Raw genomic sequence first — 15229 nt, forward strand, 5'->3', positions numbered from 1 at the left:
AAGATTAAAGGGAAGACCAGCGATGTTACTCTATTTAGATATTATGCTGAAATAATTCCATGGTTGTGGGTTAGTTTCTTGCCAGAAGAAGATGATTTCTCACTTTCTTTCCCACAAAAGAAACTCTTAAGAAAGGTACAAACCAACAGTGCCCTAAACCTATGAGAAATTAGGACTAGATCTTTATGTCCTCAGGGATTTCTTGCATTCCTTATGACTGATGATGTAGAACAAAGCAGGAAGCGGTTCTCGTACTCTAAATCAAACTTAGACTTTCTCTACACACACACACACACAACCCCAAAGCAGGCACGGACAGAGACCTCACACAAATGTGCCTGCACCCAAACACATTGAAGCTAATGAATGTTAGAGTATTAGAAGCCACTTCAGGTTTCTAAATGATCACCTGGCAGTTTTGGACAGCCTTCATTCACAAGCTGGAACAGCTTGGGAAATGCTTCCAGTTTGAGGGCATACCTGCAGGTCACTTGAGTGATCTGGATAGGATCTTAACAGGGAAAAGGATGCTATTCCTTTCGGCTAGCTGAAGCTGGAAAAGCCCTGGGAGGTTATTACCCAGGAGCTGGAGTGTGGATGTGAGTTTTGATTTTGGATGTAAAGCAAGTTCTCTGTACAGGCATATGAAGCAACTAAATACTTTTCCTTTCACATCTGCAGGCTGGTTTGCAGCATCTCAGGTAGTAAACTATTGCATTTCAGGAAATACGAATTTAGGTGCTTCCCTAAATACAGTTTATATCCCTGTTTCCCACCTACTTCTTTAGCCCATGACGCTACTAAAGAGACACAGACCAAAGCACCTGGGAAACTGTGCTTCAAAACAGCAGTACCTACTCATTTCTTCTTGAAGGGCATACAGTCTAAGCTGATGTGAAATCAAGGGCAATATTCCAAGCAATACAAATACCATATTATGACTAAAACATCAATAAACATTCCCTATTTTTTCCCCAGTTCTTTTGAACTCTAACTCTTAGGGCTTGCAGGAACAGGCTACTCAGAGATAACCCTTGAGACTGCATGTTAGAAACCGAGGCGTTATCTCACATACGCACCAGGGTCTATGGTACAAATTGATTCTTGATATTGCATTTAAGAATGTGATGGGTGGGTTGCACTTCTTATAGCATCCCAAAAACTTAAATTCTATCCCTACTTCTTCCCTAACATGAAAACAACCTATAATGAAATCAGTGGAAAACCAACTGTATGAAGTGTTTCAGTGTATGAGATCTATAAGATCCCATCATCTGAATACACAGAGACTGGATCTGGCTCAGGAAGTCCTTGAACAAAGTTACTGGAGGAAGGACTGTGAGTGGAGATATTTTCTTGACCATTTTTCTCTCTGCAGCAGTAGCCATAGGCTGATGCCCAGAGAAAAGCACAACGATGTTTTAGGGACAAAATGATCTTTTAGTCCAAGCCCAGTGTGGCTCTTTTATAATAGGTTCATGTTCCTAAACTAAAGCAAAGTTCTGCAGTAACAGAGAAGCCTTCCCAAGTCAAAAGCAAAAACCTAAGCAAATTAAAGAGGCCTTACTCAACTTCATGCAAGCATACAGATAGATCCTGTAAAAAAAACCCTCATACAGATAAAAAACCCCTATACAGATAGATTCCTGTGACTACCCCATATGCAACTTCTTTCTGCTGTGATCCAAATCCATGGCACAGGGATTATCCCACAAGAGTGATGTCAGCTGGAGAACTGCAGTATAGCAATGGAAGTCACAGAAACCTGGTCAGCAACTGGCATGAAGGGTAAAAACATGTCATAACTTTGGGCATATGCAGATCTTTGCAAAAAGCAGGATGGAATTCCCCTCCCATGGCATTGCATAAGAAAAGCCAGGTGTATCCCTATTATTTTTGTCAGCTGACTTTGGCTACAGCCAGAGGCGTGATACCAGAATTCTTAGACCAGTTTGATCCAGTGCTTCACTTCCTGCTTTCCACTTAAAGCGAGAGCTTTAAGATCCCATTTTTCTCCATTATCAAGTCCAAAGACAAGCCCTCCCTCCCTGCACTAGTACAGTTAACACCTACCTTGCTGTAAGGAATTAAGCTTCCTGCTGTAGTAGGGAATGCCATGGGGCAAGAAAGAGGAGAAAAGGGAGAGAATAAACACACACCCCCACAACCAAAACTTCCTACAGCAAAGGACTGTTTGACATGATATCTGTCAAGCCCAAGATGATGGCTTTTTCATGGTGCTCAGCACAGGCGTTGCCCAATGAAGTGTGCTGAAGCCTGCTGAGACACAAAAGCAGCACAGGCAAACTGTTAAGCCTTTATTTCCTGTTCCCAGCTATCTGTCTTAGATCAAAGCAAAACCGCTTGTCACTGGCCTGGTTAAGCTGCCAAGTAGGCACTAAGGTCCTTTTAGAATATGGCTCTCCCCATACTGGGAATAAAAGTAATAAAATCATTCACTTCTCCCCTTATGGACTAAAGTGAAGTTCTGTTTTCTTGTGCACTGTATCTCAAGCCTTGCATACTCCTCTGATTAGCAATTTGCAATCCTCTATGCCTTAAGAAACCTCTTGTTGTTTGAAGTACATTCTTTGTAATCTCAAAGGCCTCTTACTTAAACATAAACACTGTCAGGCCTTTTGATGGTTAAGGCTTTTGTACTTATTGGTCCTGAGGAAGGTTCTAATGCAGAAGCCATTCCAAGAAAAGTTATGGCTTTCAGATTAATGATAAACTCAAAGGTTGTTTAAGCCACTCTGCTGGAAGCGTTCGTGTCTCATGCTTGGAGCTTGTTTGACATAGAGCAATGCTACTCTGCCTCCTCTCAAAACAGGGTGGAGAGAAAGGAAATGCTAATGGAGAAAGGTTGGTCTTGTGGATAAGGCACAAGGCTATGATTCAAGAGGCTGGAATTTGGCTCTTGGCAAGTCAGCCTTTCTACTCTTAGGCAAGTCATTTAATTCGCTAAGCCTCAATTTCCCCAACAGAAATCAGGCAAGATACTTCCTTGCTCCCACACTTCTGTGTTATTCAATCATGATGCAACTTCTTCAGGGGATGAACTGCTCATTATAGGAAACGGCTCATTATAGGAAAGTGCCGAGCACAATAAAAATGACAGTTCCATGAGCACTTCACTGTGGCACTGTCAGAAAGAGGCAGTCTCCCCTCTTTCTCTCCTTACCTCCAAGCAACTCACCTATGCTGTTGCAAGCGCTCCTTTGGCGACACGGGAGCTTGCTTAAAGGTAACCTGGAGGAAACAAAAAGACTGGTTTTCTGCTGGTTCAGCTTTTACTGAGCCAGTTGTATGTACAAGCACAGAAATGACTATGCCAACTGCAAACAATGGGATGGCACCAAGGCCAGAACAAGCTTCTCAAAGGCAGCTTTGGGCAGAAGTGCCTGTTTCCTGACGTGTAGTCTTCATGGAACTGTAGCATAACACAGTGTTTTCAGTCTGAGGAATTGATTAAGTCTCTCTGAAGTTTCTAATTCACAGTCCTTCCTTACTTCCCAGAGGTAGTTTTCAGAACCATTCTCAGGCATCTTCTCCTTCACCTCTCTCAGGTGTTTCCTAACCCCTTCTTCTCACTCCAGTGCTATGAACACACACCAGCGTTTGGGAGCTGCATTATTTTAATAACGAAAAATCTTTCACATTTATTGGCAAGCAAAGTAAAGAATATGAGGAGTGTTTCCACTGTGCCACATAAAAGCCTCATATGACGGTGAAGCTGATCTAATGGACAAACTGCAAACTTCTTCCTTACGCCACAACTAAGATCAATCTGACGCAGTAGTGCTGTAGGGAGAGGACTTTGGGAAGAGATGAGCTCAGGCTGAGCATAAGGAGCTAAATCAGCTAAAACCAACCTTTTTCTACCCAGAATCTATTTTTCAAAGAGATTAGGCTCTACAAGCCAGATCACTCCTGGTGGTACAAAGGGAAGCAATAGAATTGCTCTAGCTGCAGCCACAAAAAAACAGGGAGGCAGAAGGAAGGATGGGAATCATCCCTTTGACAACAGTGAGCTATTAGAGTACCTTAGAGTACTATTAGAGTACCTCTGTTGTAACATGAAAACTACATACTGAAAAAAAGATAGGCAACATATGTTCACATTAATTCTTCTGCTCCCCAAAACCCCAGCACATACCAGCCAGCCATTATGCACTGGATCCACCAACAGAGGATAAGAATTGCTCATCCAGGTTATTACAAGACTTCCCTTTTTCCTCAGAGCTCACACAGAATTTAGGCTACTTAACATCACCTTGAGCTTCAAGAGTCTCAGAAGACCATTATCTGTAGTCAATACTAAAGAGATAAAAAGGCACATTGTTTCAGTACAGCCCCACCAGATATATCTCCTTTTAATTTGAAGTCTTACACCTTATTTTTAACTCTCCAGCCCAATGGCTCACGTAGTTCTGACTTGTACAGGTAAAGGATTACACCCAGGAATAGCTGAAAGTGACACCATTCTTCAGGCTGTACATAAATACATAACACTTTCTGGGACCAGTTATTGCATAAAGTCCTCCTATGTATGCAAAGCATATCTGCAGTTTGTGAATTAGGCAGCTACTCATCTTATCTGGACGGGCATTAGCCCTTTCTACAGAGTGCCTGGGGCTGTGTGTCATAGTGCTACCTCACTGAGACATCTTCCTGTTGATACCCAATCAACACCGCTGCTTCACCCCACCTGAACAGTTAAGTCTCCAACCGTGTCTGTTTGGACTCTGTGTGTGCATATACACCCAAATTTACTAGTATGCTGCAATAATACAGATTTACTAAAAAGGGCAACATCCTAGTAAGGGTATAATTATTAGTCTGAGCTTTCTTAATGACAAGGTTGCGAGCCCTTGCTTTCTCACGCCAAGCAGTGATGGGTTTTGTTATTTCATAGTCTCGTTCATTTGGCAGTTGCGGCATGACTTGCAATTTGGCTTTTAGGACTCTGGGGAAAGTTCAACATCCTTTTTGTAATCAATGTAGTGGTTAACCTCTCATAAACAATACATTTGATAAATACTCGTTCATCTGCATTCCACTCGTGAAGCACAGTATTGCTAAAAATAGATGAAGTCCAAACAACATCCTCCACGTTTTCAGTGTGGAACACTGTGCCTTAGGTATAGTAAACATGGCAACCACCATGAGACTCAGAACATGTTCAGATGCCTGGAAGAAGCACTTTCCTCTATGCGAGTAAAGAATATACATGTCAATCTTCTTTCACTTTTGATAAGGAACAATGGGCTAGGAAGAATAATAATCTATTGCACAATACAAATGGAAAGGATTGAACAGAGGTTTTGCCCTGTGGAGTGGAAAAAACAAATCTAGACACATAGCCTGCTGAATGGAAACAAAACAGGCATGAAGGGAGAACTGCCACCACAAGCTGCTTCTGGCAAGTCAATGCAGGAACCAGAGGAAGGAGAAGGCCTAACCCAAGGAAGAGATGACAGAAATGAGCTCGTGGCAAGAGGGATTAATTAGAAGAAGGCCTAGAGTTGGCTAGAAGGGCAATGTCATGTATAAAGTTGAATATAAAGAAAAGGTAACTGCTTAATGGGAAGGTTCCTTAACATGCAGATGTAGAAAAGATAAATTATATACAGTAAAGCCACCGATGTTGTAGTTTCATTTCTGATCAGTCTCCAGTGAGATTCTGGGGTGCAAGCCAGGTAAGTACTGTTGAAAATCAACCTGTTGAATGATCTGTTTCACAAAGGCTGAGACAGGGAGCCACTAGCTATATTTTTCCATTGCACTAGCCCCATGTAGAAGATAAGCGTCACACCCAATATCAAAAAGGTAAGAAGTAAGAGGGAGGGGATTTGGACTAAAGTGCCTGATTACTGTTCTAGTGACCTTACTCGTGGCAGTCACAACAGCTTGTCCTTTAAGGGCCTTGATGCCACTCCCTCAGTGACCATGAGTAATACAGTTGGTTTTGCGGTGTCTTAATAAAATGCCCCCTCGTGGTCACAATAATGATTTCCTGAAAGGGCATGCAAACTACTGCCTTCTCAGTGAATCTCACTACATCTGCTTCTAACAGCTTGTCATACTTGTGTGGTTTCATGCTCCTCCTAGCACAAGAGGGTGAAGGATTTTCATGCATGAAGCTTTAGTCTCTGTAGCGTCTTGAGCTCTCATCTCCAAGAAATCTTGCCAAAGATAGCTGGCTGTGCCTTTTCCAGCAGTTTCCACTCTATATGATCTGCATAACAGAAAATAAACTGAAAGCAAAGTTCCCACGTGAATTTGCAAAGTATTTCTGTGAATCTACATAATCATTTGCTTAAAAGAAAAAAAAGCAGACAAAAAAGCCAAATCTATACATAGGTCTGTTACTTTTTAAAGCACATGTATTTCACGTATTGTTACCACCTTCTCTAACCCTATATAAGCAAAAACCTGTGAGTAAACCTCAGATTTAATACCAATTCAAAGCTTGTGAGATACCAGAGACTCATAGTTTAAAAGTGAGCTACCAAATCTGCATGGATGCTGCATGGTCAAGTAAGAAGTGAAGTCCAACTTCACAAGAAGCAAAGGCCAGTAAGAAGTGAATTCTGCAGTGGGCTGGTTCCAGGAGACTCGAACATGGTAATGGCAGAGAGACTTACACCTGCATTAATTTATATTCATTATGGTCCACACCCACTGATAAACAGTTTGAAGAGAGTCAGTTGCAATTCAGACATGGGTACTGAGACCTGATTCACTTCCAGATACTTTTACTGCTGCAAGTCCTTCAAACTTATCAGGCCAAGTGAGGCTGTAGGTCCTAGGAGAAAGGTCTTGCTGCAAGAAAAGTCTGAATTACAGCTTTCTTTACAGACAGCGATCAGCCTGCTGACAGATGATGTCTTGAACATTGCTGGTACTACCCTGTTTCACCATCTTCACCTGTTTGCTTACTCTGTTTTTCAGCTCCTAGGACTTTGTGGCAGTTTTGGGTGATTTTTCATCCTGCCTCCACAGCACATCAAGGTGGTCTAAAACTACAGCTCCTTGGCCGTATGGCAGCCTCATGGTCAACCTAATCTCTTGTTTAGGCAATTGCACGTGGCAATATTTACATATTGTTATACAATCCCTCTACTTCACAGCAAGTACATATTATGTTTATCATATAATTTAGCAACCAGCCCTACAGGCCAGGAGATGTTTGTTTGTTTCACAGTGATTTATCCAGTGGTGCATTGATTTCTTTTTGGGGTCCCTTTGCTCTGTTATACTTCTGCTACTAGTTCTCTTCCTCCAACAGTGGGCATTGTCAGTGCTCTCAGGGTGCAAAAAGCCCCTTAAGAAGTAAACTTGGAATAATTACAGTGTTTCCTCAAAAAGTCCACATCATTCACTTGCTGGATTTTTAGAACTGGAATTTATATTTCTTTGACATATCTTAATCACACACGGTATTGTTCCTGCTTCCTGAATATGCATCTTTAGGCTTCAATGTCAACACAAATACTGGGAGAGGGATGCAATGATAGCGCTTTTGCTTCTGCTAATATTCCCATGACCTACGTCACACAAAACCTCTGTGGCAGGTGACCCAGTTACTACAGACTTGGTCAGTTCAGGACTTCACACTTGCAACACGGTTAAAACCTCATTTGCAACAGAGCCCTGTAACTGGTCAAGTGGAAGCCATGTGACCTGGTGTGGCTTTAATTGTAATGTAGAGAGGACTTCTCGTTTACATAGCCCAGGACTAACACATACCTCTGCTGTAATGCCAGAGGACACCAGAAACGTAGTTAGTTGAAAAAGGAAAGAAGGCTGCTTGGATAATTTACTCAGACAATTACTGCCTCATCATTACTATTCCTGCTTGGAAGAATGTTTACTACTGCCCCTAGAAAAAGAATGGCAAGAGAAAATTAAATATACAGCTGAATGGAACCACAGAATAAATTATATTTAGCATAGCAATTAGAGTTTCTTCCAGACTATATGTATTATGAACAACCTATATTTGTGTGGTCAACAACCCTGCCTCATAAACATCTCTGTAATTAATTTGAAATAACAAAAACCGGGGGAAATAAATGCAGCGTTATTTTTGCTCCCTTTAACAGAGTGTTTGGCTCCTGTGCTATATGCAGAGTTGATTCACCACAACTGGTGAAGACTCGAGCTAGGAAAGGATCATGCAAGGATACTGGAGATGAAGGTGGTGGCAAGAACCTCCTAAAGTGATAAAAACCAAATCGGTTATGGTTTACAAAAACAATAAACAGCAAAGTAGCCACTGCTTAACAGTCTAAAGGTTGGGTTTATTTTCCCCCTTCCCCTTAACAGCAACCATAGCCATTCTATTCTCAAGCAGTCCTGTCCAGTTCTCCTTCTTTTGCAATATCCTCCTCTCCATAAGCCTCTAACCCACAATTCTTTCAACTTTCGCAGATGACACTGGCTGTCTTCCAACCCAGAGCTTCCTGTGCTTTATGAGCAGATGTTTGGTATCTTCATAAATTCCTGTTATGGCGGAGTAAGATGGAGGGGGGCCAGAATTCTCCACTGCTCCTACAGAATGCCTCCATCTCTGCTCTTAACATGCTCAAACAGCAGAGACTGATCAGTTATTTCCGATATCCCTTTATCTTGGAAGATTCACACTCCCAAAGCAGGGCAGAAAGGCTGTCTGCTTCCCTCAGCTGAGTGCTTCTTCAACTTTTATTTAAGGGACTTTAAGCAACTCATTAAGCAATAGCACATTCTTTGGCTATGAAGACACACTTATTGTGCTTGTTCACTGCTTTGGTTACAGGAATAAGTTTATTAATTTGGGGCCATGCAGTTAATACATTCATAACAATACAGTACAGTTCAGAGTCAAGAACCCCATCACGCACCTCTTACAGGCAAAGCTTCCATTTGGGTTGACTGGAATTTTGGCTGAGTGATAAAAATACGCAGCCCTGCAAACACAACATTCATTTAAGTATTGTAAGGGAGATGGCTACCAGCAACTTGCTGTAAACTCTGTCATTCATTCAGAAAGACAGACTATATCAGTTCACATATATCACATTCATTATTCAACCAACTTGACCTGGTAGCTACAACCTCTTCCTGAGTAAAAAGGTTTGGTTTCTACTAAAGCCAAGAGTAGTTTTTAACAGTGGGTCTTAAGTGGGATAACTTCAGGCCTAAAATACATGGTAATAGAGTCTGATAATCTGACTTGTGAATTGGAGGCAAACCCAAGGCAACACTGAGGTCCTATGCTTCTCAGTCTTGCAGTACCTAACACACATCTTAGGGATTCGTGTTTAACCAAGCGACACAGCCTCTCCAATCCATGCAGTTCAACATTACTTTGTGATACGTAAGGCCTTTGTGGCTTTAACACATGACCTTAAGCAAGGAGCCTCCTATGCTGAAATGGTATCATGGAATATCCAATTTTTCACAACAGCTGACATCATACTTTTGCAAAGATTTACTCAGTCACTTCAGAGATACATTCATCTTCCACATAGAAACTCTGGTGAGATGCTGCAGCAACTCTTCAGCAGCAGAAAATGGTCTTACCAAGAGAATCTTAATGAAGACTATCTAAAACGTCACCTGTAATTCAGACAGAACTCCGGTTATTTTTGCCCTCTTCCTTTTATTTAGGACATACTTTTAGCATCCATTCATTTCCTGTGGATACCAGTAGTAAATCCTTAGAAAGCATGTCACTCTGTTGCTGGGTTTCTTGTTTGTTTTTACAATTCTACTATCAGGAATTATTGGGCTTCCCCCCTTGACCAACCTCAGCCACCCCCCTCAGTTGTAAGACACCAGAACTTACCCCAGTGTTAACTTGGATCTGACACTCCTATGGTTTGTATTCTCAGCAAGACTTTTGTGGAGAACCAAAACCAAGCAAGAAACAGACTTGTGATTATTTTTGTCTTCTTAAGAAGGTAATCAAGATCTGAAAGGAAAAGCTGTTTAATTTGCAAGCCATATATATATAAAAATAGATAAAAAATACATTGTTTTTTTAGTAACCAAAATAGTGGGCTATCATATATGTAATGGCTTAAAAATCAGCAGTTGTTTTCACTTACAGTCTCTAGAGACAATTACAACAGTCCTTAGCCAGATGCAGTGAGTTATGTACTGGGAATCCCCACTGCAAGCATGGGCAACATGACTCTCAAGAAAAAGGGACAAACACCACAATCTCACAGATTCAGGGAATTTGGCTTCAGTTTCTGGTATCAGCCACAAAATTTCTGTCTGGCCCTTTGCTAACTGTTAATGTCCATGCATTAGATTCCTCATCTGTTAAAGCAGCTATTTTAAAAACCTTCTCAGGAATGTTGCAAACAATTGTTAAGTGTTGAAAAAGAATTTGACACAGTGTCAGGGAAAGCCTTGGAAAAAGGTGCACAATGGTGCCAAAACTTAATACAAATAAGGAACTTATGGCGGGCATCTTGGCTTGTCCTCTGTCCAGTTATTTCAGGTAAGAAGTCATCTTAAACATTGGTGTTAGTGGCATCCAATACTTAGGAAATTTAAGATCATGCCATGTTTCTCAGTAAAAGCTGAAAGACAAAACAAGTCTGAGCTCAAGGAACAGCAATTGAGAAGAGACCATTCAAGCAGGACCTGATTAAATAAATCACTTTTGCTTATCAGTCAGTAAGAAACTGTGGTTAGTTTCTATACTGAAGCCCTTTCTAAGCAGTTGCTTTGCTTCTATCTGATGTTTCTAGACCTTTGCACAAGGACAAACAAAAGTGCAGCAGGGTTTCCCCACTGACATCACAGCCACTGAGACTGGGGATGACCTTTAAGGGTGAGCACACACAAGATTTGAATCTGAACATACGAACCTCTACTTGAGCTCCACAGTTGGGCTTCTGGCCAATCCATCTCAGCTTACTTGTTACTGAAAGGTGAACTGAAAACAACTTAAAATAAGCACTGTCTTGAGAAAATTAATATATTACCTTTACTGAATTTCCCCCACTTGAAGTGACAGCATGTAAGAATAGGAGAGAAAATGACCACGCTGTTGATGACTTATTTCTGTAACAGGAATATCATTAAACAGATTGATAATCTGACAGGCATATGCCAAACATTCACCCTGAATTACAGAAAAGCAAACATCTCTGTACTGCGCAACTTAGCATTTGGTGTGACCCGTGATTTATTTAGTGGGTGAACAGGGGAACAGAAACTGGGGATTCCCTTGCCTTCTCATTGCTAGGACTTGGCTGTTTGTAAGTCATTTTCCTCAAAATGCTACTCCCGGAGGTATATTTTAATCCCATTTGGTTTTCTTAACTAAATTACTGCAAACAATCACTACACAGAAAATACTCTATCCATGATTTTCCTATTGCCCATGATTTGTCAAAATGGCTCTTTATTTTATTCCTGAGTGCACCGAACAAAACCTACTGTTTGCTGTATAGACTCTCCCAACAGCTGCCATCCTACATAGCATAAAAGGTATCAGGAAAGACCTGCAAAAACACTCAGAATGATTTGGGAAAATTAACTTGATGCTATACTATCTAGTAAAAAACAGAAGTGAATGCAATGACCAGCTACAAGTCTTGCAAGAAATACTTAAAGACTTCTGGTTTCGTATAGATAACTCAGAAGCAGGGCCAACTTTCAGTTTCTTGACGGTCTAAAGCCTGCCTCATTTGAGAGCAGAAAGTAACTGAAAATAGCTGCTCCTTCTTTAGCTTAGTTATTAGAAATCTCACAGTGACAGGTTTATGCCTTTCTGCTCAAGCAGTAGAAAAGGCTGTACAGAATGAAATGTAAATCTGGTATCAAAGAAGAGAGGAAAATCAATTTGATAAAACCCATACCAAACACTAACGCAGTGCGGAAGGCATAGAGCCAAGCACTGATACACCAAGTGATTCACCAAACCTCAGCTTTTCTTCTCTGTGTGCATGCACTCATATAGAGTCTATGGTAAGTTTCTGTTCTGCTCAAGTGACCACAGAGGAAAAATGGAGTGGAATTAAAACTGCACAGGCAAAATACATTCTAGCATCTCCAGCTTTAGTTGAGTAGTTTAGTAAGTAGGCACTATGTTTTATTTTTGTAACATTACCATCAATGCACTTTGTTGGTTGTGGGTCGTCAACACTTCCCATTTTAAGGTCACATTTTCAGCTACCCCCAGTTTGTGAAAAACCTTTCTTTGGACTATGAGTACACATGCTGTGCCTCCACCTGATTTTTTAGGAAAACCAGAACAAAACTGACTCAGCCATTTCTAAGAACGATCCTGGGGAATAGAAATAGATTCAAAGAATTCTTAAGGCTTTTATTAAGAAACTCTTCTTCACATTTGGAAAACAGGGACATGAAATTTCACCCAGAGGCTGTGCTGGTGTCGCTTTTGGACTTTTTGCTCTTCCTTTGAAAAAACACACCTATCTGAGCATGTGTGGAACTTTTGAAAGGGCTGAACTTACACACGCTGGCCAGACTTGTTTAGTAGCCAGTTTCCAGCTTTCTCTCCATTGCACATACTGCAGAGTGAGCTGGATGGTCCCTGCAGCAGGCAGCTGACTGCCAGGCTGCCACACACTAAAACTGAAACAGGGGAGGTTATTTCTCCTCTTGTTTCAGGACTCCTGGGATTTTTCACTCTATCAACACAGAATAAAGTACCATCCAGTTCAAACTCAGAGGAAGTGAAAATGGATTTAGGTGAGAAAGGAGAGACATGAAGACAGGCGAGAACCCAAGATCAGATGGAATGAAGAGATGAAGTGTGAATAAGAAACAAGGTTAGGTGAAGAGAGCAGGATGATTCAGACAGGGTCTTCCCAGCAAGGAGGAACTGCCCAAGAATGAGCAGTCTCAGCCTGATTTTCTATTAATTTCCTGAAGGTCAAAGAGCTGAGAGGCCAATAGGCTTTACGTTGAAAGAGAAAAACCAGCCCCCAGGCTGCTGTTTTGCCAAGATCCCCTCCAGAAAGAAATACACAAAGTCCAGCAGCCTGGAGCCCCGAGCCATGCTCAGAGATGTAGATGATTGCTGAAGAAACACTCAGCCATAGGGACAGGAACTCCACGTTAGGAGGCAGTAAGGAGTGTGCTACAGCCCACTAGTCAGCTCCAAGCTGGAAAACACCCCACTGTACACTGCTCAGTCCAGCCTGGCCCAGCAGGATTTGAGGAAAAGCAGAGCAGCAACAGGGCTGGCCAGGAAGCAGGGGGCTGTGGCACTGTGGTCCCCCCCAGCACCTCCAGGCTGGTGGGCAGGGGTGGCAGAGGTATTTCCCAGCCACCCAAGGTCAGAGCACAGCAGCTCTCGGCACACTGCAGTGGTGCACTCGCATGTCAGCACCATCACAGCACACGCAGCTCAGCCCCCAGCCTGCCTCCACCACACGGCTTGGGGCAGGAAACCATCCCCAGTGTGGGAAGCCCAGGCCACAGCTCCCTTCACCCCGTTGGGGAAAGGGCATGCAGCACCCATAGTGCAGTGGGGGCATGGAGGGACACAGCAGCACCCACTGGTGTGGTCCTCAGGGGAGGAGCACGCCTGTTCTCACCGTACGAGGTTACTGCTCGGACGAGGTGCCTCAGATGAGGATGAATCAGCCATCTGATTCCCTTTGGGGACAGGGCATGAATGCTTCCAGCATGAAGGGGGTTCTCTGCAGCTGAGGGGCTCAGATATGTAACACACTACACATACATAACACATACCTAACACACTACAGCCCTGGGTTTTCATTTACTGGAATAAAGCATAGGACCAGCCTCTTTATAAGAAGTGTGATGAGGTAATTGCAAAAACACAGCTAGGAGTTTTTGCTTGTGTTTTTTAGGCTAAACAGCTTATGTCACCAAATATTACAATCAAGATTAACAGTTTCAAGATAACTTCTTTTTCCCCCCCATTAGCTTTTTACTCATTAAGGCAAAAAGTATTACTTTCTCTGTTTCTACAGGGACATCCACTGCAACAGCAGAAGTGTAGGTGAGTTCACATTAACTGTTTCTTTGCTTGTACCTAACAAGTGAAACCACAGGAAACGTTAATTTCTGCAATAGAATTTCTTGTTTAAAGTTACTAATCATACACAATTTCAGTACAGAGCTGCTCCTCTTTAAGGAGATTGACTGCATCCCTCTGGATGGTTCCATCCTCCATGCCACACACACACACAGAGCAACCAGCTAAGAGAGCAGATAGAAAAGAGCAAAGTTTGCGGGAAGTCTGATATCAAAGAGCCTCCCCTCACTGAGTCTTACTGCATAAGTAACTTTCAGTCACTCTAACAGAGAACTTGCTCTATAAACAAAGAAAAACATTTAAAGGTTAATTGTCAAAGTGTCTTTATTTAAAATAGCTGAAAACTAATCTGCATAATCTGAGAGTAGTATCAAACTTCTGCCACATCCAGGGAAACTCCAGAACAGTGATGTCACTCTGCACTGGGCCAAGTAGTGAGTCAGGAAGTAGTAAGATATAGAGTGTAATCTCAAGTATGCTGAATCAAGTCCGAGAAACTAGTAATCTAAATTCTTCCTAAAAATTCTTCTGAAAATCCTAAGAGTGAGGGAAATAAAAAGTAAGAGCAATTAGAAGGTAACTGCAAAACAAGAGTGAAAAAAGATCTAGGTAAAGGCATATACTTTCTATCTATTAGCTAGGTTAGTAGGAGACTAATTGCATAAATGCACATGCTGGCATAGAGGTGAAGGACAAAAGAGCCCGTAACAGTCTTGGAATACTCCAGTGGAAGAAGCAGTTTAAAAGCATGGTAATATTACAGGGTTGTAGGCTATTTATAACACTTACTTTACATATTTGCTCTGCTGTTTCATCACCTACTTCAGCTTTAATTCCTTCAAATTCATGTCGGATTTTTATTTACACAGGTGCTGAAGTTGTATATACATACTCTAGTACACAGGCTAGTCAATATTTCAATACCTTAGTTTTAATACAGGTCACAAAACCAGTTTATAAACTGGTTCTGCTAAAAGCCACTGAAGTAACATGGGTACTGTTTCTTAATTTTAACCTGTGAGTAAACTTAGACTGCAAGGCCTAAGTTTGGGGTATTTTTTGGAGGGAAAAGGAAAGAATAAGACCTCTCAAATCCACTAAGGCCAGGAGATAAGTTGCACTTGAAGCAAGCTGGAAATCAGAAGTAATAAGGAAAAAACCTAAGTATATTGTGATAAATATCTTTCT

This window comes from Psittacula echo (assembly GCF_963264785.1).
Source record: "Psittacula echo genome assembly, chromosome: 4".
Taxonomy (NCBI): domain Eukaryota; kingdom Metazoa; phylum Chordata; class Aves; order Psittaciformes; family Psittacidae; genus Psittacula; species Psittacula echo.